Source organism: Papaver somniferum, chromosome 7, assembly GCF_003573695.1.
Source record: "Papaver somniferum cultivar HN1 chromosome 7, ASM357369v1, whole genome shotgun sequence".
Classification (NCBI taxonomy): Eukaryota; Viridiplantae; Streptophyta; class Magnoliopsida; order Ranunculales; family Papaveraceae; genus Papaver; species Papaver somniferum.
Window position 1 is genome coordinate 60,575,609 of NC_039364.1, and position 12,853 is coordinate 60,588,461.

At 39.3% G+C, this 12,853-nt stretch overlaps 1 long non-coding RNA gene across 1 annotated transcript; it reads right to left on the reverse strand.

Moving 5' to 3' along the window:
• Positions 1-2,786: 2,786 nt before the first annotated feature.
• Positions 2,787-5,322, reverse strand: LOC113297443. The gene is made up of 2 exons (XR_003333490.1): positions 4,948-5,322; positions 2,787-3,975 (listed from the first exon to the last, which is right to left on the reverse strand). It is a non-coding gene; the product is annotated as an uncharacterized LOC113297443 (long non-coding RNA).
• Positions 5,323-12,853: the final 7,531 nt, after the last annotated feature.

Below are 12,853 nucleotides of genomic sequence, written 5' to 3' on the forward strand. Positions count from 1 at the left end.
CACAAAATATGGTTATTTTTGCCCTAAAATTGTAGCAAGCACGATATCTCGATTCCTATTGGTGGAGACTAAGCCTAGGCAAGCTAGAAATTAATGAATCTTATGGCCGGTGGGTACAAAACCCTAGCCAAAGTCGAAACATTGAATTAGGGGAAATCTTTGACTGACCTAGTCGTACCCTTTTGCCGGCCGATCCAACAGGATTCGCGCCTCCTATAGCCGACCAGTCATGTTTCATATTATCTACTTGTCGTTAATCGACCAATAAAATCGCTCGTAGCTTACATGCTCCGCTTCCATTAGCCGGGCAAAGTATGCTAGTCGAGCTGCTTAGTTTTATTTAAAATTAAATCTTGGCCTCCCAAGTCTGTCGCAAAATGATCACGACCACCCAACTTGGCCAGTCAAATTAGCAAGCCTAGCCTCCCCCATGCTCGGTTAATCAAAGGCCATAGTGACCACTAGTCGCTCATCTATTATCTAGGCCAATCAGATCGTTCGTAGCCTACATGCTCCGCTTCCAATAGCCAGCCAAAGTAGTCTAGTCGAGCTGCTTAGTTTTTATTAAAAATTAAATCTTGGCCGCCCAAGTCAGTCGCAAAACGATCATGACCATCCAACTTGGACGAACAATTTAACTAGCTTCGCTCTTGCTATGCTCAATCGGTCAAGCTCTATGGTGACTACATGTTTCCCTTCTATCTTTTCAGCCAATCAGGTTGCTTGTATCCTACATGCTCCGCTCCCAATGACTATCCAAAGTAGGCTAGTCGAGCTGCCTTAAAACCTTATTAGGTTAAATAAAATCGCTCGTGTCAGTTGCGGCTGATCTCAACCATTCAATTTAACTGGCTGATTTGGCCTGTCTAGATTCAATCCTGATCGACCAATGAGGTGTTGTGACTGCTACCTGTCATTCCTCTTCTCGACGGACCAATCAATCGTTCATAGTTCACCTGTACAGCTCCCAATGACCGGCCAAAGAGAACCGGTCGAGCTGCCCTAAAATCATGTTAATTGCACATGCGGCTATCCATGTGAGTCGCATGTGCTAAGCAGTTTAAAACGTTAATTAAAACGTTTGCGACTCGTCCAGTCGATTTATTACACAAAAAATATTTTACACTTATCGATTATCTTTTGATGACTTGCTTAATGCGAGTTGTTTAATCAAACACGTACCTTATATGTATTGAATTCGTTTGAATAGCCTAACAAACATACGTTATTCAAACAAGAGCACTACGTACTAATCTTTGAGTGTTTCTGCTGGAAAGTCATATGAGACTTGACTTGCCACTATCTACCTGCAACATAGCTCGCATTTGATTGGTTGAAACCTGCAGGTCTTACATGCATGATCAACATCACATACTTAGTTGATTGGATCACCACATATTTTTTTCCACCTCTCATAACCACTCTTCATGTACCTTGATGTCAAGGAGAGGTGTTAGAATAACCATGTTCCATACAACACAACTTGTCGACCTAGTCATACAGGTCGGCCTAGTCATGTAAGATGACTTCTTTCATATCTTTACTCGAGACATCAACAATGTCATAAATGGAGGATGTTCATCAGGGTATTGGTCTGGCAGCATACAACATGTGGTGTCCAACACACTCATTATGAGAAAGTGACAGGAAGAGCGGATTTGACGAGTATATGAGTAGTGGGTGCATAACCGTCTAGTCCTCCCTTGATAATAGGGACACAGTTTATGTCACTTTCGCACGATCTCCACTTCTTCACTACTCTACAACCTCCACTTCCTATGAGATCGTATTCGAGTATGACTTGATATAAATAGATTCTTAATATATTCAATCGATAATCAACACAAGTATCCAGAAAACACATAGAACATACAGCTTAACTTTGCAAGCAGACTCTACTTTATGACACATGGTCAAAAGCAACCACACCTTACATAGTTCATCATTCTGATCTCAACACCTTCTCTGTTTCTCTACCTAAGATCGACCCTTCTCCTTCCGTTTTGAGCGAAGCAAGGCTAGAACGGTCATTTCTTGGTTTAGGCCAGAATTGTACAGATTGATCTCTCGAATCTAAAGTACTCATGTGCAATAGCTTTGTTTAGGGTTTAGACTCGTTTCTCATCAACCTACCCACTTTTATTCTTTTCTCCAGAATCAGTTTTTACCATACTACACCTGATCAAAATTCACATACATATACTTCTATGATACTAGGTGGCTTATCATACCAAATATTTGATATATTATGCCTACGGCTAAACTTCGTTGTCGGCTGCCTAATTTTAGACTCTTGGAATGAACTTGCATTTCCATTTTACTTCATTATTATTTAAAAGACTTAAACTCAAAGCATCTAAAATAAAAGTTTCATTCTAGGCGGAGCTAACATCCTAGGTGGAGGTCTTATTAACGCCATTTTCTTGGTGTAATCCCCCCAACCAAAAAAAAAAAAAAGAAAAAAGAAAAAGACTTTACCTGAAGTTCATCTCCAATCCCAAGGTTGAGCATCTATAATGCAAGGGGTAAAGGTCTTAAAATAACATCACGCCTAGGAATTAAGACCTTTTCCAACAAATTTTTATCTCCAATACAAGGGTCAAGGTCATAAGAAATATGACATGGCTAAGTAGGGGTAAAGGAGAAAGTCTAGATTAGATTTTCTTCATGACCTTAAGTCTTAAGTGTGACGCTCCAACCTAATAACCTGCTTAGTTAATAGGATTACAACCTAATTGTATCATCAAATCCAGATTATCGATTTCAACTACAAAGTACTAATAACATAGCCCAACACTCTCAGATATTGTATAGATGAAAATCTCTCGAGTGATATGAATATAATAATATTTGTTTTACAAAATAAATAAAGAAACATAAAATATAAGATATACAAAATGTCTAGATTCAATTAAGCTTTAAGTTACGATATCGCGCGCACCATTTCTTCTGATGTCTGAAAGCTGAAGTGGGAACGAGTGAGCACATCATCCCAAATGGGGGCTCAGTGGATATCAATATAACATTCAAGTAATCACTAACATGCATCACAGTTCTAGAAAAGAAAACGATAAACATCTTTTACACACAACATAGAGCAGAAGATTGCTTCAACTCGTATCCCCAGATATTACGTCCATAGTGGTAATATCCGTGAAAGATCTGGATGAATCTACGAGAAAAGAATTAAACAACCTAAACATATGTTATCCCAACCTCGTCTCACTCAATAGAGGAGAAGATACTAGGAATAACTCCAGTCTCAAATGATAGCATGAATCCAGGTATCATCTAAGTCTGGAGTTATTCATAAACCCCAATGCTACCATCTAAGTCTAGATATAATAAGAATTTTGATTACTATGATCTGACCCGGCACAACAGGTTCACGAAAGGCCCAATCATTATTCGTAAATCGAAGTCACCGAATAATAACCATATCCAATCATGAACCTAGAATTTCTTCCTAAGTCAAGATCATAGTAACCCAGTCATACTACTAAGACTGCACAATCAAGTATAATATGCACATGAGTGACTTCCCCAAATAAAATAATATATATAATAATCAACCGGGGTAAAGCCGGACTACTAGGTAATAATCAACCGGGGTAAAGCCGGAATACTATCTTAAGATAATAAAATGTAATAATATTTATCCGGGGTAAAGCCGGGCTACTAAGTAATATTCAAACAACGTAGCATTTCCCTACTAAACTTAGCCAAGAGCTATGGGGAAACACATACACTCTTCGCGGGGAAACCACCCAACGCATATTACACAACATACCGATTGAATTACAAACAATATGCTTAAAGAAATTAAGGACTCATCATGCTCACACATAACATAAACTTAATGATTACAAGAAAGTTACAGAGTTCCAACCTGATTTGATGACAAAGCCACACCTACCTTGTATTCCTCCATCCACTGATTCCTCCTTCGAATAGATCGTTGTTAATATAGACTAACTGGTAATCAAACAAGAACTCTAAGATCTTAGCCTATGGTCCCACACAAAGTTCAAAACATAATATCAAACAAGTTCATAGTTAATGGCTAAATGATATAACTACCAGTTCTAGTTTAATCAATTGTTTTATAACCTGGTATTAAATATTCTAGGCCTAAATTAACATTTACTTATCCAAATGGGGTCAAATTGGGTGTCATTAGAAAGTTCTCGAAAAACTGTACAACTTTGCAGAAGAAACCGAAAGCTAATTCGCACCGTAAGTGGTCCAAAAACATCAAATAAGAAAACTGGCCTAAACATCAAGTCCAATGGGCCTGACCAGGACCGTCCCATCAATTCCCGCCCTTTAACCCGGTCAATTCCCTAAAGGTCTGACTCGGATAGTCAGCTATCTGACTTGGTCTGATTTTCTAGTTGGTCAATCTAACTCACTGACTCACCGAGTTGAGTCAGTCATTGTAACAAACACTTGAAACACATTCCTAGTACTTGTACACAGCACAGGAGTCAAAGTTTCGGGCTCTACAGATTTCTCAATTCTCATCCAAATTGAGTACTTGTTGGCTCATTAGAAAGATAACAACATCCTCTACAACTTACTTTGAGGAATCATGAACTAACTCAATATCTATCATACATATAAACGTCCATGAAGATGCCTACTCACCGCAGTTACAAGGATTTTTCAGATTTAATGAAAATCACCAAAGTCATCATAACTTATTCAATTCAACTCTAAATTGAGCAAACTCAATTCCTATGGCTTTCTAAACAAATATACTATAAATCCTGATAAGAAACTATGATTAAATCAATCTACAAAGTGTCTACAAATCAAAGATAATATAAAACACCAATTACATGAAATCATAATCAAACTCAAACTATCATGTTGATTATAAGCTATAATCCATTTTTAGCAACTACCCGCATTATAATTTACTTAAAAGAATCATTGAAGTGTTACCTTGACTGTTTAACAACTTTTCATTATTTCCCATCGTCTCCATCATCATATTCATCAAGAACACTATTTTTCTTTCCTAGTCTATCACTCCGTAACCAAATCTAATGGAAACCTTAATTATTTATTACTTCTTTCCACTGATTTCAATCACAATTAATCCTTCCTCAATCTAGCTCACTACCAATATCTTTTATCTCCATCATCATGAAAATCTATCCTATTGTTTACTCTCCTAAAAACTTTATTTCTCTCTTCATCTTCTATATAGTATATCTTTCCTTTGGACCTAATTCTTAATTAATAACCCAAATACTCTTTCCTTACCTCTCTGTCCAGCTTTCCTTCCCTTCTTATCCCAAGAGTAACACCAGCTACTCAATAAACCAAAGAGAAGATAAGCTTCTCACGTAATTTTATTTCAAAGTCAAACTATATACTCTTATATATTTTTTTAAATTCACTTACACCACTATTACACCTAGTATGCTTAATATAAATCACAAGCTCTAATTAAACCCTGATCTTAATTAATTATTCTTAATCCTAACTATATGTTAAACGACGGTGTACCAAAAATATGGTCAAATCCCGCGGTCAAACCAAACTGACTAAAAAGTCAAACAGTGTAAGCAAACTTCCCAGTACCACATCTACCTCGTTCGGTGTTTGATTGATGCATTCCAATAGTCCATTTCACATAATTTTTCGTCGTCTATCTTTTGGTACTAATTGTTCGTTCAATTTATTATTTGCTTAATTTCTATTAATTTAATTAATTGAGTTAGTAGTGGCTAAATCGTTTCTTGACTATTTCTTGATCGATCAAATAACGTTGACGAGTTTGAGAGTCCTTGCATTAAGTCCATATCATTATTTTTCTCTAAATTTAGATAAATTTTGTTCAATAAAATTTTAGGATTGGAGATGCATTTTAGATAAAAATGTTTTATCTTTTTTTTTCTTCTTTTATTATTTATAATGACCCACGAAAAAATGTGCTAATAAGACCTCCATTTAGGATGACATTGGCCCCTTGCATTGGAGATGCTCTTAGGTTAAGGATGTTTATGAGATATTTGAAAGATATGGAATAAACTATAATGGAATTTAAGTCACTTTACTTCAATTTAGACTTGAGAATACAAGTATATGTATGTGTCTGAATATATGGGAGTGCATTTAGTTTATTAAGATTCTGTTGTTCGGTGAAACATGTAGTAAGATATTACTAATCAGAAATTGAACAATCTTTAAAGGCTACTTCTTAGTTTCGCCTCTTATTTTTTTAAAAAATAATAATAAAAATAAATCATTGAATTCACCGCGTTCAACACGCTCATACGCCGATCCGTTAGATGTTGAGTTGGACGTTGATGCCAACTTGAAATCCTCGTGAACCGTGTTAGATGTGAATAGGGTCAAATCCTAGGGATCCATCTGCGGCTCACCCCCTAGCAACAACAATAACATGGCTGAAATATAGGCTATGTGAAACGGTTTTTTTGGTTTTAGTCTTGATGTCACACATTTGGAAGTTAAAGTTGATTCTTTGTCGATTGTTAAGTGGTGCACTGATCTCTTTTTCGTGCCCTTGGTTTTTTTTTTTTTTTTTTTTTTTGAAGCATGTTATTTATTAAAACACTAAAAGACTATTACACGAACGAATATAATACGCCTAGATTCATCGGTTACAAGATCTTGGAGATGAAAAACAGTCTTCTGATCGGAGTTGCATCAGTGGGGGATATCGGAGTCGAAGGTCAGAAGGCCTTCGGTCGATGCTTTCCACAAGAAAAGCTGTATTTTTGATGGACGCGACAGTGCCCAGGGTAACTTAGATGGTGGTTGAGGTGTCCAATGCACTTGATTGAAGTTGCTAGTCATGCCTTCAAATCTTGTTGTTGCGGAGAACTGTCTGACTGATATCTGTCTACTCCTTCGATTTTCAGCTTGATCCTTCACTTCAAGTCGAGTCTTTAGCTTTGTTTGTGTATTGAAGTAGAATCCCATCCCAGCTCTTGAAGAGAAGGTCTAATAGTGATAATAGTGCTATTATAAGGTTACTAAAACTAAAATACAAATACAAGAGGAGTTACAAACTCTACTAGATTAAACTAAGGTACTCCAACTCACTATTACTAGTAACTACTATAATTACCAAAAATGAAGGAACTTGTAACTCATTGTTTTAGGTGTAAAACAAATACAGTGAGAGTAGGGGTATTTTTGTAGTTCGAGAGATCAAAATTGTACGGAGCTCACCTAAACCGAGAAATAGTTTTTCGAGCGCCGCTTTGATAACAAAGAAAGGATATAGGGTTAATCTTAAGGAGAGAGGCATAGAAAGAGTCAGAGATCACTGTGGTGATGTGATGGTAGGTGGTGTCTTCGCACTCTAATATGAGAATTCTTTGACCTTACTGAAAGATTACTTGGTAATTTATAATCGTTCAATCTTTGGCAGAATTCATAGTCGTTCGACGTTTAGTATCGATGCAGAGCACGCCTCTACATTTTGTCGTATGCGAAAGAGTATTTTCTCCGTTTACCGAAAGTTATGTCACTCGTACACGGCTTAAGCATAATTCGTCTGCCAAGGTATAACTCAACGGTAGGAGGATATGTTAATATTGAATCTCTAAACCAACTCTTATACATATGGGATATGAAGTGACTTGCCACTTTTCCACCCATATGGGTATGGAAAAGTGGCAAACACAAGTGGTCAATATAAGACTTAGGCACATGTGATAGACACTCTACCATGCGATATAGACTCCATCGCTCGATGCTCTTACTATCGATTGATGGCCATTAGAGCGTCAATGATAGTCTTTATATCTCTTGGTGCTATGATCATCGCTCGGTTATTTATCATCCAACGATCGAGAACTTTCCCTCTGTAAATACTCAACTTCGTGTCACTCACGTCGCTCAGAAGACGAATTTCGCCACGAGGAGCAGCCATCGTACGAAGACCAATACTCCAAGGTTTTCGATTCCTACCATTGACATAATCTCAAAAAGAAGCGTTGAAGTTCTTTGGGGTATACCAGTCTCTTTCTTCAGGATTAGGTCTGTAACATGTCATCGTCGTCTTACCCTTGCTCCGAAGATAGAACTCGTAAAGGGATCGTAAGAAATTTCCACTTAATTAAACCACTAAATGACAATGAGTATGAGATATAGAGCCTTCACGACGTGCCACAACATCATAGTAAAACGAATCCCCGTACTTGTATAAAGGAAGCATCAAACCCGCTTCAAAGCCACCAACGGTCGTCAACAGATACTGGGAATCATACTTATAATTGGTAATCATATCATAAGTAAGATCATCACCCTGATTATAAAAACAAACTTCGAAATGCTGAAGACCATGCCTCTCTTTTAATTCCTCAAGATCAATGTGCTTAAAGGAAACTTTTTTATTCTTCTTCGGAGCTGGAGCGGCCCGCCCAGAAGGAGCAGCCTCAGAAGACGTAACTTTACCCGATGACTTCTTCGAGGGACTCAAATCCGAGGACTTTCTCTTCGTCGCCGGTTTCCTAGACAGATCCTGATCCTTCTTCGATGAAGGGGCATTCATCGAAATTCCATATTTTTGAGAAGACGAAGGAGCAACATACCGAAGAGGTTGGGACACTATTGGTTCTGAATGTTGAGAAGAAGGCTTACCCGATGGCCTGTTAACGGGATAGCGATAACCTCTTGCTTGATCCCCTCCCTTCTGAGTAGAAGCCTTCGGATTAGCAGATGATGAAAGGTTTCTAGGACGAAGGTTTGTTTGAGAAGACCTCAGCGGGGGATCTTTGGGCGGAGAGATATCAGGGCTCTTGTTTGACAGAGATCTATAAGGACTCGAATGAGGAGTTCCGTGTGGGCTACTTCTATGATCATTATCAACCATCGATACCTAAATAAAACACCAAAGAAAAACAAGATATCAAAAATAGATCTAACGAGCCTCTGGAAGACGAAGCTAAAAACATCATCATATCATCAAGAACATCATCATATCATCAAAAACATCATCATATACATCAAGAACACTATTTCTACTTCTAGACACATGACCTCAAAACTGTGCGATGAAGAACAGGGGCAAGTATATATACTTTCATATGATATGTTCTCCATCACAAATTCCACAAAATCCAGTAGCAATAGAAAAAACAGAGATAATCGATATCACAGACATAACAGTAAAGAACCACATACCTGAAATAATCGGAGCTGAAGAGGAGAGATGCTTTTCAGATGATCAAGAGGCCACCACAATAAACGACCAAGAATAATGATGGTATCAAAAAAGATTTGGTCTGAACAGATCTGAGGCAGTATTTGATGGAGACAGATTCAACAAAAGTTAAGAACAAGAAGACAAGAGGAAATTTAAGTTTTCTCTGCAAAAAGACAGTTAAAGAAGACAAAGACAAAGAATAAAAGAAGAATGAATGAGATAGGAGAATAAAAATTTATCACATTCGTCCCCTCTCTCTTATTTATAATTAATGAGATAAAAGGAAAACCGCCCCGAAATTTAAGGGGGAGTTATTGCAAAAAAGTGGGAAACGTTCCCAAGCAATATTAGAAGTTATTACGGGAAGATAATGGAGATTTTTCTTCAAACTTAGAAAGAAAAGGGGAAATTGTATACACATAACCCTACTGTCAGCCACGTGGAAGAAGAATTACACTTGGGTCCCATCAAAGGAGCCATTCTATCACCCTTCGCCACGTCGACATCAACAAACAAATTCAATGGTGCCAAAACCTTGAGCTACCTGATGAATGAGGACCCGAGAAGCACCATAGGATACCCAAAGGGTACCTTACCCCATCTTGATATAGATCCAAGATGGACGAAGAGGATGAAATCCACTGACAAAGAGGGGACAGCTGTCTCACGCATGCGTCCTGCTCCAACCACCCGCATTGAATGTTGCACGTACAGGGGACGTGTCAAACATTCCATGGATCAGAGAGGTGGATCATCGTTACATCAGATGACCGTTGGGAGCATCGCGCAATCCCGAAGATGCATATCGGCATCAGCCCAATTACCAAGAAGATAAGATTTTGAAGAGTCAGTGACGAGGGTCCCACATAAGACCCCTATAAATTCCCAGTTTGATTAACAGAGTAGGGGTCGACCAAATTTAGAAGGAGAGAACTATAGTTCAGGAGAGAGAAATTGTAAGAGTAAGTATGAGTCTTAATCACTTCCCTCCTAGCATCATTCCCTACACAGAGTCATTTGACTATCTTTGTAACCTCTTATAATACATAGTGAAACACCAACCCCCGTGGATGTAGGCCTTAGTGCTGAACCACGTAAATCATCGTCTCATTTATATTCTGCACTTATGATTTTCGTACTCTAATGCTATGCATCATTTGAATCATCATAGAAACCTCTATGATGCGAAACGAGGACGAGCCCGAAGGCTCAGAGTTTCTTTTTATCATTATTCTGTATTACTTTATATGTATTTCCATCATTTCTTCAGTTTTACCAGTACTGCGAACATTGTTTGTGGACACGATGATACCATCGTTATTTCTGTGTTCACAATCTGGCGCTAGAAACAGGGACTCTTATGTCCCCGTAAAAGATTTATCTTACCCTGTGAACTTTTTAGCCACTCAATACTGTTCTGTAGTATGGATATTGGGTGACATATCTTTGAAACCGTTTTATTCAGATCTTTATTATCAGTAGAAAATCTTCGTACCCATGCTTTCACTAACAAAAATCCTTGCATCCGTGTCTTTGCTTGCAAAAATTTCAGATCTATCCTCGAATCTATGTTTTCATGTATAAAAACCCTTAGATCTGCCTTATTTCGTGAAGTATTTTTAGATCCATGAGTGGATCTATGTTTACGATTTTTGGATTTACATTTTCCCTTGAATAAGTTTTTGGATCTGTGTTCCGATCCATGTTTTCCCTTGAAAATCTTTGGATTTACGCTGATATATACTTTTCTTTGAAGGGTTTGGCTTATGCCTAACAAAACATACAACCATGCCTTTTCTGTATTGACTTCACTAACAAACCCATGTGGATATTTTTTCTTCGACAACGTCTTGTTTTTGCAGAAAAATCGAAGATGGACAAAACAAAGGATGCAGGAAAAACCAAGGCATCGTCAAAAGAAACACCGAGGAATACACCAGTTATGACACTGTAGATGGTGGATTTTAGTTCAGGGCTAAAACTGTAAAATCGAATTTATACGCTGACATCCTACAGAGGATAAAGCCATTAATAAAGTGATGAACACTTCTTTTTCCTAATTCACCTAGAATGGAGAATATGGCAACAATCCCAGTATTATGTGAATTTATAGCATTATCAATTAATGCATGACCATCCTTGTATTTCTTGTGCTGTTCCTGCTGGACTCTCATTATTGGTGCGGCATGACGACTGAGTGCTTCTCTCAGCAGAGTAACACGAATCTCCAAGTGTCACTAATGAGGCATGCACGAAATACTCGTACAGGCTACAACTCTCGGTGTGTTATACTAGCCCGATTGAGCATACATATCTCGGTGTGTTATACTAGCGCGATCGAGCATCTGACTGTCCATTTCAGTCTCAGAAATAATCACGACCACGCAAGTTGGCCGCATGATTTAACCAGCCTAGACGATCCTCAGCAGGAGCAGGCTACCACCTTAATGACCACCAGTGGGCCCGCTTATGCCCTGGGTGGTCGAATACCTACCATGCCTCCCAAACTACCACCGAACACCAGCCTGAAGTTGGATGTCCAGGCTGTTATGAAGCGGCTTGGAGGAGTCGTACGAACAAAGGCCGCCTACGGCAGTCTCAAATTCATCACGTCCGTCCAACTTCACCAGCATAGTTGGACGGCGTAGATCGTCCCATGGAAGGTTGGACAAGCGTTGTCTTGCACACCGGCGGGCCCCCTTCACGCCTGCATAATTGATCCTCCCCTGACCTAGCCACATAATCACGTACAGTTGTCCGAAGTTCGGCCGGCGTGAGGTTCAAAGGGTCGCAGGAAATTCCACTAAAGGTCTTAAATTGATCACGACCATCCAACTTCACTAGCATGATTGGATGGCTTAGATCAGACCTATGACCACCAGACAGGTATTGGCGTGTTCACCACTGGCCCAATGTGGGTCCCACACGATCGACCTCTCCAGATGAGGAGTGTAGGGTGCAATTTCGGTCGGCCAAACTAGCATGCAAGCAACCGGTCGGAAACCCTAATTAGGGTTTGCAACATGCATATGTCGCAAATTGATCGCGAGCGTCCGCCATCTTGGATGAAGGGTCCAGGAATAGACTAAGCAGGTACGGAGAGTATCAACATGATCAATGTGGACACATCTATCTCCATGTCCGACCGTCCAAGACAAACCATGGCTAGGTGTCTCGATTCGTGCACCCGAACTAGGCATGGTCGCGCAGTTTTCTATTACAAACTGATCTCGACCACTCAACTTTACCGGACAAATTGAGTGGCTTAAATCGCATATCCATGGGACAGCGAGGTACGAACGTGTACACCGGCATGCCGTCTACATGCATGACCAATCGGTCTTGCCAAAAACGCGTCCCATGCTTGGATTCGACCAAGCTAAAGGTTGGTGTTTGAGCACCTCCTAAATCCTAATCCAACGGTCGCAGATGTGGGTCGCAAGTCATCTCATCCGTCCAACTTCGCCAGCTTGGACGGAAAGCCTAAGACAGGAGTTAGGCGACCAGTGAGGCATCACCACGATCACCGTCCACCACTCTTCCACACAGAGTGATTGGCCAAGTCAGGGCTTACCTGTACAGCCTCCAAACGATCTCTCGAAGATGGTCGGACGTGATGCTATTTTAAGACGCTTAATCGTGACTTAATCCGTTAAGCCTTAT